Source organism: Oryza glaberrima, chromosome 6 (genome assembly GCF_000147395.1).
Source record: "Oryza glaberrima chromosome 6, OglaRS2, whole genome shotgun sequence".
Classification (NCBI taxonomy): Eukaryota; Viridiplantae; Streptophyta; class Magnoliopsida; order Poales; family Poaceae; genus Oryza; species Oryza glaberrima.
Window position 1 is genome coordinate 1 of NC_068331.1, and position 15,237 is coordinate 15,237.

Here is a 15,237-nt window from a genome sequence, read left to right on the forward strand (position 1 = left end):
AAACCTAGCTCGATTCCATGGACCGGAAGGCAAAGTTATGAAGGTTTTAAATTCGACCAGAATTCTTCGTCGGCAGTGCACAGTGTCGCGCCCGCCACCTACCTTAACGGTGCGGTTAGTCGACGCGCTTGACATCGACATCGTCTAAGCTATCCACCCTAACGTCCTATGTGCCATTCCTATACTAAGCACCTCGCTGAAAACCAGTTGTGGCCCCTCAGATATTCGACCTTTCGCCGAAACAACCGATGTTTCGTGGCCTATGGTAAGTAATTTCTAGAAAAATCACTAGGGGTCCACTTCTCCAAATCCAGTCTGCCTAGGGTGAGGCCCGTGATTCTGCGGCCGTCAAAAAAAACCTAGCTCGATTCCATGACCGGAAGGCAAAGTTATCAAGGTTTTAAATTCGCCCAGAATTCTCCATCGGCAGTCCACAGTGTCGCTCCCGCCACCTACCTTAACGGTGCGGTTAGTTGACGGGCCTGCACCGACATCGTCTAAGCAATCCACCCTAACGTCCTATGTGCCATTCCTATACTAACCACCTCGTTGAATGCCAGTTATGGACCCTCAGATATTCGACCTTTCGCCGAAACAACAGATGCTTTGTGGCCTATGGTAAGTAATTTCTAGAAAAAGCACTAGGGGTCCACTTCTCCAAATCCAGTCTCCATAGGGTGAGGCCCGTGATTCTGCGGCCGTCAAAAAAAAGCTAGCTCGATTCCATGACCGGAAGGCAAAGTTATCAAGGTTTTAAATTCGCCCAGAATTCTTCGTCGGTAGTGCACAGTGTCGCGCCCGCCACCTACCTTAACGGTGCGGTTAGTCGACGCGCTTGATATCGACATCGTCTAAGCTATCCACCCTAACGTCCTATGTGCCATTCCTATACTAACCACCTCGTTGAAAACCAGTTGTGGACCCTCAGATATTCGACCTTTCGCCGAAACAACCGATGTTTCGTGGCCTATGGTAAGTAATTTCTAGAAAAATCACTACGGGTCCACTTCTTCAAATCCAGTCTGCCTAGGGTGAGGCCCGTGATTCTGCAGCCGTCAAAAAAAACCTAGCTCGATTCCATGACCTGAATGCAAAGTTATCAAGGTTGTAAATTCGCCAAGAATTCTCCATCGGCAGTCCACAGTGTCGCTCCCGCCACCTACCTTAACGGTGCGGTTAGTCGACGGGCCTGCACCGACATCGTCTAAGCAATCCACCATAACGTCCTATGTGCCATTCCTATACTAACCACCTCGTTGAATGCCAGTTATGGACCCTCAGATATTCGACCTTTCGCCGAAACAACAGATGCTTTGTGGCCTATGGTAAGTAATTTCTAGAAAAAGCATTAGGGGTCCACTTCTCCAAATCCAGTCTCCATAGGGTGAGGCCCGTGATTCTACGGCCGTCAAAAAAAACCTAGCTCGATTCCATGACCTGAATGCAAAGTTATCAAGGTTGTAAATTCGCCAAGAATTCTCCATCGGCAGTCCACAGTGTCGCTCCCGCCACCTACCTTAACGGTGCGGTTAGTCGACGCGCTTGACATCGACATTGTCTAAGCTATCCACCCTAACGTCCTATGTGCCATTCCTATACTAACCACCTTGTTCAAAACCAGTTGTGGACCCTCAGATATTCGACCTTTCGCCGAAACAACCGATGTTTCGTGGCCTATGGTATGTAATTTCTATAAAAATCACTAGGGGTCCACTTCTCCAAATCCAGTCTCCCTAGGGTGAGGCCCGTGATTCTGCGGCCGTCAAAAAAAACCTAGCTCGATTCCATGACCGGAAGGCAAAGTTATCAAGGTTTTAAATTCGCCCAGAATTCTCCATCGGCAGTCCACAGTGTCGCGCCCGCCACCTACCTTAACGGTGCGGTTAGTCGACGGGCCTGCACCGACATCGTCTAAGCAATCCACCCTAACGTCCTATGTGCCATTCCTATACTAACCACCTCGTTGAATGCCAGTTATGGACCCTGAGATATTCGACCTTTCGCCGAAACAACTGATGCTTTGTGGCCTATGGTAAGTAATTTCTAGAAAAAGCACTAGGGGTCCACTTCTCCAAATCCAGTCTGCCTAGGGTGAGACCCGTGATTCTGCCGCCGTCAAAAAAAACCTAGCTCGATTCCATGACCGGAAGGAAAAGTTATGAAGGTTTTAAATTCACCCAGAATTCTCCGTCGGCAGTGCACAGTGTCGCGCCCGCCACCTACCTTAACGGTGCGGTTAGTCGACGCGCTTGACATCGACATCGTCTAAGCTATCCACCCTAACGTCCTATGTGCCATTCCTATACTAACCACCTCGTTGAAAACCAGTTGTGGACCCTCAGATATTCGACCTTTCGCCGAAACAACCGATGATTTCGTGGCCTATGGTAAGTAATTTCTAGAAAAATCACTAGGGGTCCACTTCTCCAAATCCAGTCTGCCTAGGGTGAGGCCCGTGATTCTGCGGCCGTCAAAAAAAACCTAGCTCGATTCCATGACCGGAAGGCAAAGTTATCAAGGTTTTAAATTCGCCCAGAATTCTTCGTCGGCAGTGCACAGTGTCGCGCCCGCCACCTACCTTAACGGTGCGGTTAGTCGACGCGCTTGACATCGACATCGTCTAAGCTATCCACCCTAACGTCCTATGTGCCATTCCTATACTAACCACCTCGTTGAAAACCAGTTGTGGACCCTCAGATATTCGACCTTTCGCCGAAACAACCGATGTTTCGTGGCCTATGGTAAGTAATTTCTAGAAAAATCACTACGGGTCCACTTCTTCAAATCCAGTCTGCCTAGGGTGAGGCCCGTGATTCTGCAGCCGTCAAAAAAAACCTAGCTCGATTCCATGACCTGAATGCAAAGTTATCAAGGTTGTAAATTCGCCAAGAATTCTCCATCGGCAGTCCACAGTGTCGCTTCCCGCCACCTACCTTAACGGTGCGGTTAGTCGACGGGCCTGCACCGACATCGTCTAAGCAATCCACCATAACGTCCTATGTGCCATTCCTATACTAACCACCTCGTTGAATGCCAGTTATGGACCCTCAGATATTCGACCTTTCGCCGAAACAACAGATGCTTTGTGGCCTATGGTAAGTAATTTCTAGAAAAAGCACTAGGGGTCCACTTCTCCAAATCCAGTCTCCATAGGGTGAGGCCCGTGATTCTACGGCCGTCAAAAAAAACCTAGCTCGATTCCATGACCGGAAGGCAAAGTTATGAAGGTTTTAAATTCGCCCAGAATTCTTCGTCGGCAGTGCACAGTGTCGCGCCCGCCACCTACCTTAACGGTGCGGTTAGTCGACGCGCTTGACATCGACATCGTCTAAGCTATCCACCCTAACGTCCTATGTGCCATTCCTATACTAAGCACCTCGTTGAAAACCAGTTGTGGCCCCTCAGATATTCGACCTTTCGCCGAAACAACCGATGTTTCGTGGCCTATGGTAAGTAATTTCTAGAAAAATCACTAGGGGTCCACTTCTCCAAATCCAGTCTGCCTAGGGTGAGGCCCGTGATTCTGCGGCCGTCAAAAAAAACCTAGCTCGATTCCATGACCGGAAGGCAAAGTTATCAAGGTTTTAAATTCGCCCAGAATTCTCCATCGGCAGTCCACAGTGTCGCTCCCGCCACCTACCTTAACGGTGCGGTTAGTTGACGGGCCTGCACCGACATCGTCTAAGCAATCCACCCTAACGTCCTATGTGCCATTCCTATACTAACCACCTCGTTGAATGCCAGTTATGGACCCTCAGATATTCGACCTTTCGCCGAAACAACAGATGCTTTGTGGCCTATGGTAAGTAATTTCTAGAAAAAGCACTAGGGGTCCACTTCTCCAAATCCAGTCTCCATAGGGTGAGGCCCGTGATTCTGCGGCCGTCAAAAAAAAGCTAGCTCGATTCCATGACCGGAAGGCAAAGTTATCAAGGTTTTAAATTCGCCCAGAATTCTTCGTCGGTAGTGCATAGTGTCGCGCCCGCCACCTACCTTAACGGTGCGGTTAGTCGACGCGCTTGACATCGACATCGTCTAAGCTATCCACCCTAACGTCCTATGTGCCATTCCTATACTAACCACCTCGTTGAAAACCAGTTGTGGCCCCTCAGATATTCGACCTTTCGCCGAAACAACCGATGTTTCGTGGCCTAAGTAATTTCTAGAAAAATCACTACGGGTCCACTTCTTCAAATCCAGTCTGCCTAGGGTGAGGCCCGTGATTCTGCGGCCGTCAAAAAAAACCTAGCTCGATTCCATGACCTGAATGCAAAGTTATCAAGGTTGTAAATTCGCCAAGAATTCTCCATCGGCAGTCCACAGTGTCGCTCCCGCCACCTACCTTAACGGTGCGGTTAGTCGACGGGCCTGCACCGACATCGTCTAAGCAATCCACCATAACGTCCTATGTGCCATTCCTATACTAACCACCTCGTTGAATGCCAGTTATGGACCCTCAGATATTCGACCTTTCGCCGAAACAACAGATGCTTTGTGGCCTATGGTAAGTAATTTCTAGAAAAAGCACTAGGGGTCCACTTCTCCAAATCCAGTCTCCATAGGGTGAGGCCCGTGATTCTACGGCCGTCAAAAAAAACCTAGCTCGATTCCATGACCGGAAGGCAAAGTTATGAAGGTTTTAAATTCGCCCAGAATTCTTCGTCGGCAGTGCACAGTGTCGCGCCCGCCACCTACCTTAACGGTGCGGTTAGTCGACGCGCTTGACATCGACATCGTCTAAGCTATCCACCCTAACGTCCTATGTGCCATTCCTATACTAACCACCTCGTTGAAAACCAGTTGTGGCCCCTCAGATATTCGACCTTTCGCCGAAACAACCGATGTTTCGTGGCCTATGGTAAGTAATTTCTAGAAAAATCACTACGGGTCCACTTCTTCAAATCCAGTCTGCCTAGGGTGAGGCCCGTGATTCTGCGGCCGTCAAAAAAAACCTAGCTCGATTCCATGACCTGAATGCAAAGTTATCAAGGTTGTAAATTCGCCAAGAATTCTCCATCGGCAGTCCACAGTGTCGCTCCCGCCACCTACCTTAACGGTGCGGTTAGTCGACGGGCCTGCACCGACATCGTCTAAGCAATCCACCCTAACGTCCTATGTGCCATTCCTATACTAACCACCTCGTTGAAATGCCAGTTATGGACCCTCAGATATTCGACCTTTCGCCGAAACAACAGATGCTTTGTGGCCTATGGTAAGTAATTTCTAGAAAAAGCACTAGGGGTCCACTTCTCCAAATCCAGTCTCCATAGGGTGAGGCCCGTGATTCTGCGGCCGTCAAAAAAAACCTAGCTCGATTCCATGACCGGAAGGCAAAGTTATCAAGGTTTTAAATTCGCCCAGAATTCTCCGTCGGCAGTGCACAGTGTCGCGCCCGCCACCTACCTTAACGGTGCGGTTAGTCGACGCGCTTGACATCGACATCGTCTAAGCAATCCACCCTAACGTCCTATGTGCCATTCCTATACTAACCACCTCGTTGAATGGCTGTTATGGACCCTCAGATATTCGACCTTTCGCCGAAACAACTGATGCTTTGTGGCCTATGGTAAGTAATTTCTAGAAAAATCACTAGGGGTACACTTCTCCAAATCCAGTCTCCCTAGGGTGAGGCCCGTGATTCTGCGGCCGTCAAAAAAATCCTAGCTCGATTCCATGACCGGAAGGCAAAGTTATGAAGGTTTTAAATTCGCCCAGAATTCTCCGTCGGTAGTGCACAGTGTCGCGCCCGCCACCTACCTTAACGGTGCGGTTAGTCGACGCGCTTGACATCGACATCGTCTAAGCTATCCACCCTAACATCCTATGTGCCATTCCTATACTAACCACCTCGTTGAAAACCAGTTGTGGACCCTCAGATATTCGACCTTTCGCCGAAACAACCGATGTTTCGTGGCCTATGGTAAGTAATTTCTAGAAAAATCACTAGGGGTCCACCTCTCCAAATCCAGTCTCCCTAGGGTGAGGCCCGTGACTCTGCGGCCGTCAAAAAAAACCTAGCTCGATCCCATGACCGGAAGGCAAAGTTATCAAGGTTTTAAATTCGCCCAGAATTCTCCATCGGCAGTCCACAGTGTCGATCCCGCCACCTACCTTAACGGTGCGGTTAGTCGACCGGCCTGACACCGACATCGTCTAAGCAATCCACCCTAACGTCCTATGTGCCATTCCTATAGTAACCACCTCGTTGAATGCCAGTTATGGACCCTCAGATATTCGACCTTTCGCCGAAACAACAGATGCTTTGTGGCCTATGGTAAGTAATTTCTAGAAAAAGCACTAGGGGTCCACTTCTCCAAATCCAGTCTCCATAGGGTGAGGCCCGTGATTCTGCGGCCGTCAAAAAAAACCTAGCTCGATTCCATGACCGGAAGGCAAAGTTATCAAGGTTTTAAATTCGCCCAGAATTCTCCATCGGCAGTCCACAGTGTCGATCCCGCCACGTACCTTAACGGTGCGATTAGTCGACGGGCCTGACGCCGACATCGACTAAGCAATCCACCCTAATGTCCTATGTGCCATTCCTATAGTAACCACCTCGTTGAAAACCAGTTATGGACCCTCAGATATTCGACCTTTCGCCAAAACAACCGATGTTTCGTGGCCTATGGTAAGTAATTTCTAGAAAAATCACTAGGGGTCCACTTCTCCAAACCCAGTCTCCCTAGCGTGAGGCCCGTGATTCTGCGGCCGTCAAAAAAAACCTAGCTCGAATCCATGACCGGAAGGCAAAGTTATGAAGGTTTTAAATACGCCTAGAATTCTCCGTCGGCAGTGCACAGTGTCGCGCCCGCCACCTACCTTAACGGTGCGGTTAGTCGACGCGCTTGACATCGACATCGTCTAAGCTATCCACCCTAACGTCCTATGTGCGATTCCTATACTAACCGCCTCGTTGAAAACCAGTTGTGGACCCTCAGATATTCGACCTTTCGCCGAAACAACCGATGTTTCGTGGCCTATGGTAAGTAATTTCTAGAAAAATCACTAGGGGTCCACTTCTCCAAATCCAGTCTCCCTAGGGTGAGGCCCGTGATTCTGCGGCCGTTAAAAAAAACCTAGCTCGATTCCATGACCTGAATGCAAAGTTATCAAGGTTGTAAATTCGCCAAGAATTCTCCATCGGCAGTCCACAGTGTCGCTCCCGCCACCTACCTTAACGGTGCTGTTAGTCGACGGGCCTGCACCGACATCGTCTAAGCAATCCACCCTAACGTCCTATGTGCCATTCCTATACTAACCACCTCGTTGAATGCCAGTTATGGACCCTCAGATATTCGACCTTTCGCCAAAACAACCGATGTTTCGTGGCCTATGGTAAGTAATTTCTAGAAAAATCACTAGGGGTCCACTTCTCCAAATCCAGTCTCCCTAGGGTGAGGCCCGTGATTCTGCGGCCATCAAAAAAAACCTAGCTCGATTCCATGACCGGAAGGCAAAGTTATGAAGGTTTTAAATTCGCCCAGAATTCTCCGTCGGCAGTGCACAGTGTCGCGCCCGCCACCTACCTTAACGGTGCGGTTAGTCGACGCGCTTGACATCGACATCGTCTAAGCTATCCACCCTAACGTCCTATGTGCCATTGCTATACAAACCACCTCGTTGAATGGCAGTTATCGACCCTCAGATATTCGACCTTTCGCCGAAACAACTGATGCTACGTGGCCTATGGTAAGTAATTTCTAGAAAAATCACTAGGGGTCCACTTCTCCAAATCCAGTCTCCCTAGGGTGAGGCCCGTGATTCTGCGGCCGTCAAAAAAAACCTAGCTCGATTCCATCACTGGAAGGCAAAGTTATCAAGGTTTTAAATTCGCCCAGAATTCTCCATCGGCAGTCCATAGTGTCGCTCCCGCCACCTACCTTAACGGTGCGGTTAGTCGACGGGCCTGCACCGACATCGTCTAAGCAATCCACCCTAACGTCCTATGTGCCATTCCTATACTAACCACCTCGTTGAAAGCTAGTTATGGACCCTCAGATATTCGACCTTTCGCGGAAACAACTGATGCTTCGTGGCCTATGGTAAGTAATTTCTAGAAAAATCACTAGGGGTCCACTTCTCCAAATCCAGTCTCCCTATGGTGAGGCCCGTGATTCTGCGGCCGTCAAAAAAAACCTAGCTCGATTCCATGACCGGAAGGCAAAGTTATCAAGGTTTTAAATTCGCCCAGAATTCTCCATCGGCAGTCCACAGTGTCGCTCCCGCCACCTACCTTAACGGTGCGGTTAGTCGACGGGCCTACACCGACATCGTCTAAGCAATCCACCCTAACGTGCTATGTGCCATTCCTATACTAACCACCTCGTTGAAAGCCAGTTATGGACCCTCAGATATTCGACCTTTCGCCGAAACAACTGATGCTACGTGGCCTATGGTAAGTAATTTCTAGAAAAATCACTAGGGGTCCACTTCTCCAAATCCAGTCTCCCTAGGGTCAGGCCCGTGATTCTGCGGCCGTCAAAAAAAACCTAGCTCGATTCCATCACCGGAAGGCAAAGTTATCAAGGTTTTAAATTCGCCCAGAATTCTCCATCGGCAGTCCATAGTGTCGCTCCCGCCACATACCTTAACGGTGCGGTTAGTCGACGGGCCTGCACCGACATCGTCTAAGCAATCCACCCTAACGTGCTATGTGCCATTCCTATACTAACCACCTCGTTGAAAGCTAGTTATGGACCCTCAGATATTCGACCTTTCGCGGAAACAACTGATGCTTCGTGGCCTATGGTAAGTAATTTCTAGAAAAATCACTAGGGGTCCACTTCTCCAAATCCAGTCTCCCTAGGGTGAGGCCCGTGATTCTGCGGCCGTCAAAAAAAACCTAGCTCGATTCCATGACCGGAAGGCAAAGTTATCAAGGTTTTAAATTCGCCCAGAATTCTCCATCGGCACTCCACAGTGTCGCTCCCGCCACCTACCTTAACGGTGCGGTTAGTCGACGGGCCTGCACCGACATCGTCTAAGCAATCCACCCTAACGTCCTATGTGCCATTCCTATACTAACCACCTCGTTGAAAGCCAGTTATGGACCCTCAGATATTCGACCTTTCGCCAAAACATCCGATGTTTTGTGGGCTATGGTAAGTAATTTCTAGAAAAATCACTAGGGGTCCACTTCTCCAAATCCAGTCTCCCTAGGGTGAGGCCCGTGATTCTGCGGCCGTCAAAAAAAACCTAGCTCGATTCCATGACCGGAAGGCAAAGTTATCAAGGTTTTAAATTCGCCCAGAATTCTCCATCGGCAGTCCACAGTGTCTCTCCCGCCACATACCTCAACGGTGCGGTTAGTCGACGGGCCTGCACCGACATCGTCTAAGCAATCCACCCTTACGTCCTATGTGCCATTCCTATACTTACCACCTCGTTGAAAGCCAGTTATGGACCCTCAGATATTCGACCTTTCGCCGAAACAACTGATGCTTCGTGGCCTATGGTAAGTAATTTCTAGAAAAATCACTAGGGGTCCACTTCTCCAAATCCAGTCTCCCTAGGGTGAGGCCCGTGACTCTGCGGCCGTCAAAAAAAACCTAGCTCGATTCCATGACCGGAAGGCAAAGTTAGGAAGGTTTTAAATTCGCCCAGAATTCTCCGTCGGTAGTGCACAGTGTCGCGCACGCCACCTACCTTAACGGTGCGGTTAGTCGACGCGCTTGACATCGACATCGTCTAAGCTATCCACCCTAACGTCCTATGTGCAATTCCTATACCAACCACCTCGTTGAAAACCAGTTGTGGACCCTCAGATATTCGACCTTTCGCCGAAACAACTGATGCTTCGTGGCCTATGGTAAGTAATTTCTAGAAAAATCACTAGGGGTCTACTTCTCCAAATCCAGTCTCCCTAGGGTGAGGCCCGTGATTCTGCGGCCCTCAAAAAAAACCTAGCTCGATTCCATGACCGGAAGGCAAAGTTATCAAGGTTTTAAATTCGCCTAGAATTCTCCATCGGCAGTCCACAGTGTCGCTCCCGCCACCTACCTTAACGGTGCGGTTAGTCGACGGGCCTGCACCAACATCGTCTAAGCAATCCACCCTAACGTCCTATGTGCAATTCCTATACCAACCACCTCGTTGAAAACCAGTTGTGGACCCTCAGATATTCGACCTTTCGCCGAAACAACCGATGCATCGTGGCCTATGGTAAGTAATTTGTAGAAACATCACTAGGGGTCCACTTCTCCAAATCCAGTCTCCCTAGGGTGAGGCCCGTGATTCTGCGGCCGTCAAAAAAAACCTAGGTCGATTTCGTGACCGGAAGGCAAAGTTATCAAGGTTTTAAATTCGCCCAGAATTCTCCGTCGGCAGTGCACATTGTCGCGCACGCCACCTACCTTAACGGTGCGGTTAGTCGACGGGCCTGCACCAACATCGTCTAAGAAATCCACCCTAACGTCATATGTGCAATTCCTATACCAACCACCTCGTTGAAAACCAGTTGTGGACCCTCAGATATTCGACCTTTCGCCGAAACTACCGATGCATCGTGGCCTATGGTAAGTAATTTCTAGAAAAATCACTAGGGGTCCACTTCTCCAAATCCAGTCTCCCTATGGTGAGGCCCGTGATTCTGCGGCCGTCAAAAAAAACCTAGGTCGATTCCGTGACCGGAAGGCAAAGTTATCAAGGTTTTAAATTCGCCCAGAATTCTCCGTCGGCAGTGCACAGTGTCGCGCCCGCCACCTACCTTAACGGTGCGGTTAGTCGACGCGCTTGAGATCGACATCGTCTAAGCTATCCACCCTAGCGTCCTATGTGCCATTCCTATACTAACCACCTCGTTGAAAACCAGGTGTGGACCCTCAGATATTCGACCATTCGCCGAAACAACCGATGTTTCGTGGCCTATGGTAAGTAATTTCTAGAAAAATAACTAGGGGTCCACTTCTCCAAATCCGGTCTCCCTAGGGTGAGGCCCGTGATTCTGCGGCCGTCAAAAAAAACCTAGCACGATTCCATGACCGGAAGGCAAAGTTATGAAGGTTTTAAATTCGCCCAGAATTCTCCGTCGGCAGTGCACAGTGTCGCGCCCGCCACCTACCTCAACGGTGCGGTTGGTCGACGGGCCTGCACCGACATCGTCTAAGCAATCCACCCTAACGTCATATGTACCATTCCTTTACTAACCACCTCGTTGAAAGCCAGTTATGGACCCTCAGATATTCGACCTTTTGCCGAAACAACTGATGCTTCGTGGCCTATGGTAAGTAATTTCTAGAAAAATCACTAGGGGTCCACTTCTCCAAATCCAGTCTCCCTAGGGTGAGGCCCGTGATTCTGCGGCCGTCAAAAAAAACCTAGCTCGATTCCGTGACCGGAAGGCAAAGTTATGAAGGTTTTAAATTCGCCCAGAATTCTCCGTCGGCAGTGCACAGTGTCGCGCACGCCACCTACCTTAACGGTGCGGTTAGTCGACGCGCTTGACATCGACATCGTCTAAGATATCCACCCTAGCGTCCTATGTGCCATTCCTATACTAACCACCTCGTTGAAAACCAGTTGTGGACCCTCAGATATTCGACCTTTCGCCGAAACAACTGATGCTTCGTGGCCTATGGTAAGTAATTTCTAGAAAAATCACTAGGGGTCCACTTCTCCAAATCCAGTCTCCCTAGGGTGAGGCCCGTGATTCTGCGGCCGTCAAAAAAAACCTAGCTCGATTCCTTGACCGGAAGGCAAAGTTATGAAGGTTTTAAATTCGCCCAGAATTCTCCGTCGGCAGTGCACAGTGTCGCGCACGCCACCTACCTTAACGGTGCGGTTAGTCGACGCGCTTGACATCGACATCGTCTAAGATATCCACCCTAGCGTCCTATGTGCCATTCCTATACTAACCACCTCATTGAAAACCAGTTGTGGACCCTCAGATATTCGACCTTTCGCCGAAACAACTGATGCTTCGTGGCCTATGGTAAGTAATTTCTAGAAAAATCACTAGGGGTCCACTTCTCCAAATCCAGTCTCCCTAGGGCGAGGCCCGTGATTCTGCGGCCGTCAAAAAAAACCTAGCTCGATTTCATGACCGGAAGGCAAAGTTATCAAGGTTTTAAAAACGCCTAGAATTCTCCATCGGCAGTCCACAGTGTCGCTCCCGCCACCTACCTTAACGGTGCGGTTAGTCGACGGGCCTGCACCAACATCGTCTAAGCAATCCACCCTAACGTCATATGTGCCATTCCTATACTAACCACCTCGTTGAAAGCCAGTTATGGACCCTCAGATATTCGACCTTTCGCCGAAACAACTGATGCTTCGTGGCCTATGGTAAGTAATTTCTAAAAAAATCACTAGGGGTCCACTTCTCCAAATCCAGTCTCCCTAGGGTGAGGCCCGTGACTCTGCGGCCGTCAAAAAAAACCTAGCTCGATTCCATGACCGGAAGGCAAAGTTATGAAGGTTTTAAATTCGCCCAGAATTCTCCGTCGGCAGTGCACAGTGTCGCGCACGCCACCTACCTTAACGGTGCGGTTAGTCGACGCGCTTGAGATCGACATCGTCTAAGCTATCCACCCTAACGACCTATGTGCAATTCCTATACCAACCACCTCGTTGAAAACCAGTTGTGGACCCTCAGATATTCGACCTTTCGCCGAAACAACCGATGTTTCGTGGCCTATGGTAAGTAATTTCTAGAAAAATCACTAGGGGTCTACTTCTCCAAATCCGGTCTCCCTAGGGTGAGGCCCGTGACTCTGCGGCCGTCAAAAAAAACCTAGCTCGATTCCATGACCGGAAGGCAAAGTTATGAAGGTTTTAAATTCGCCCAGAATTCTCCGTCGGCAGTGCACAGTGTCGCGCACGCCACCTACCTTAACGGTGCGGTTAGTCGACGCGCTTGACATCGACATCGTCTAAGCTATCCACCCTAACGTCCTATGTGCAATTCCTATACCAACCACCTCGTTGAAAACCAATTGTGGACCCTCAGATATTCGACCATTCGCCGAAAAAACCGATGCATCGTGGCCTATGGTAAGTAATTTCTAGAAAAATCACTAGGGGTCCACTTCTCCAAATCCAGTCTCCCTAGGGTGAGGCCCGTGATTCTGCAGCCATCAAAAAAAACCTAGCTCGATTCCATGACCGGAAGGCAAAGTTATGAAGGTTTTAAAAACGCCCAGAATTCTCCGTCGGCAGTGCACATTGTCGCTCCCGCCACCTACCTTAACGGTGCGGTTAGTCGACGGGCCTGCACCAACATCGTCTAAGCAATCCACCCTAACGTCATATGTACCATTCCTTTACTAACCACCTCGTTGAAAGCCAGTTATGGACCCTCAGATATTCGACCTTTCGCCGAAACAACTGATGCTTCGTGGCCTATGGTAAGTAATTTCTTGAAAAATCACTAGGGGTCCACTTCTCCAAATCCAGTCTCCCTAGGGTGAGGCCCGTGACTCTGCGGCCGTCAAAAAAAACCTAGCTCGATTCCATGACCGGAAGGCAAAGTTATGAAGGTTTTAAATTCGCCCAGAATTCTCCGTCGGCAGTGCACAGTGTCGCGCACGCCACCTACCTTAACGGTGCGGTTAGTCGACGCGCTTGACATCGACATCGTCTAAGCTATCCACCCTAACATCCTATGTGCAATTCCTATACCAACCACCTCGTTGAAAACCAGTTGTGGACCCTCAGATATTCGACCTTTCGCCGAAACAACCGATGCATCGTGGCCTATGGTAAGTAATTTCTAGAAAAATCACTAGGGGTCCACTTCTCCAAATCCAGTCTCCCTAGGGTGAGGCCCGTGATTCTGCGGCCGTCAAAAAAAACCTAGCTCGATTTCATGACCGGAAGGTAAAGTTATCAAGGTTTTAAAAACGCCCAGAATTCTCCGTCGGCAGTCCACAGTGTCGCTCCCGCCACCAACCTTAAGGGTGCGGTTAGTCGACGGGCCTGCACCAACATCGTCTAAGCAATCCACCCTAACGTCATATGTACCATTCCTTTACTAACCACCTCGTTGAAAGCCAGTTATGGACCCTCAGATATTCGACCTTTCGCCGAAACAACCGATGTTTCGTGGCCTATGGTAAGTAATTTCTAGAAAAATCACTAGGGGTCTACTTCTCCAAATCCGGTCTCCCTAGGGTGAGGCCCGTGACTCTGCGGCCGTCAAAAAAAACCTAGCTCGATTCCATGACCGGAAGGCAAAGTTATGAAGGTTTTAAATTCGCCCAGAATTCTCCGTCGGCAGTGCACAGTGTCGCGCACGCCACCTACCTTAACGGTGCGGTTAGTCGACGCGCTTGACATCGACATCGTCTAAGCTATCCACCCTAACGTCCTATGTGCAATTCCTATACCAACCACCTCGTTGAAAACCAATTGTGGACCCTCAGATATTCGACCATTCGCCGAAAAAACCGATGCATCGTGGCCTATGGTAAGTAATTTCTAGAAAAATCACTAGGGGTCCACTTCTCCAAATCCAGTCTCCCTAGGGTGAGGCCCGTGATTCTGCAGCCATCAAAAAAAACCTAGCTCGATTCCATGACCGGAAGGCAAAGTTATGAAGGTTTTAAAAACGCCCAGAATTCTCCGTCGGCAGTGCACATTGTCGCTCCCGCCACCTACCTTAACGGTGCGGTTAGTCGACGGGCCTGCACCAACATCGTCTAAGCAATCCACCCTAACGTCATATGTACCATTCCTTTACTAACCACCTCGTTGAAAGCCAGTTATGGACCCTCAGATATTCGACCTTTCGCCGAAACAACTGATGCTTCGTGGCCTATGGTAAGTAATTTCTTGAAAAATCACTAGGGGTCCACTTCTCCAAATCCAGTCTCCCTAGGGTGAGGCCCGTGACTCTGCGGCCGTCAAAAAAAACCTAGCTCGATTCCATGACCGGAAGGCAAAGTTATGAAGGTTTTAAATTCGCCCAGAATTCTCCGTCGGCAGTGCACAGTGTCGCGCACGCCACCTACCTTAACGGTGCGGTTAGTCGACGCGCTTGACATCGACATCGTCTAAGCTATCCACCCTAACATCCTATGTGCAATTCCTATACCAACCACCTCGTTGAAAACCAGTGGTGGACCCTCAGATATTCGACCTTTCGCCGAAACAACCGATGCATCGTGGCCTATGGTAAGTAATTTCTAGAAAAATCACTAGGGGTCCACTTCTCCAAATCCAGTCTCCCTAGGGTGAGGCCCGTGATTCTGCGGCCGTCAAAAAAAACCTAGCTCGATTCCATGACCGGAAGGTAAAGTT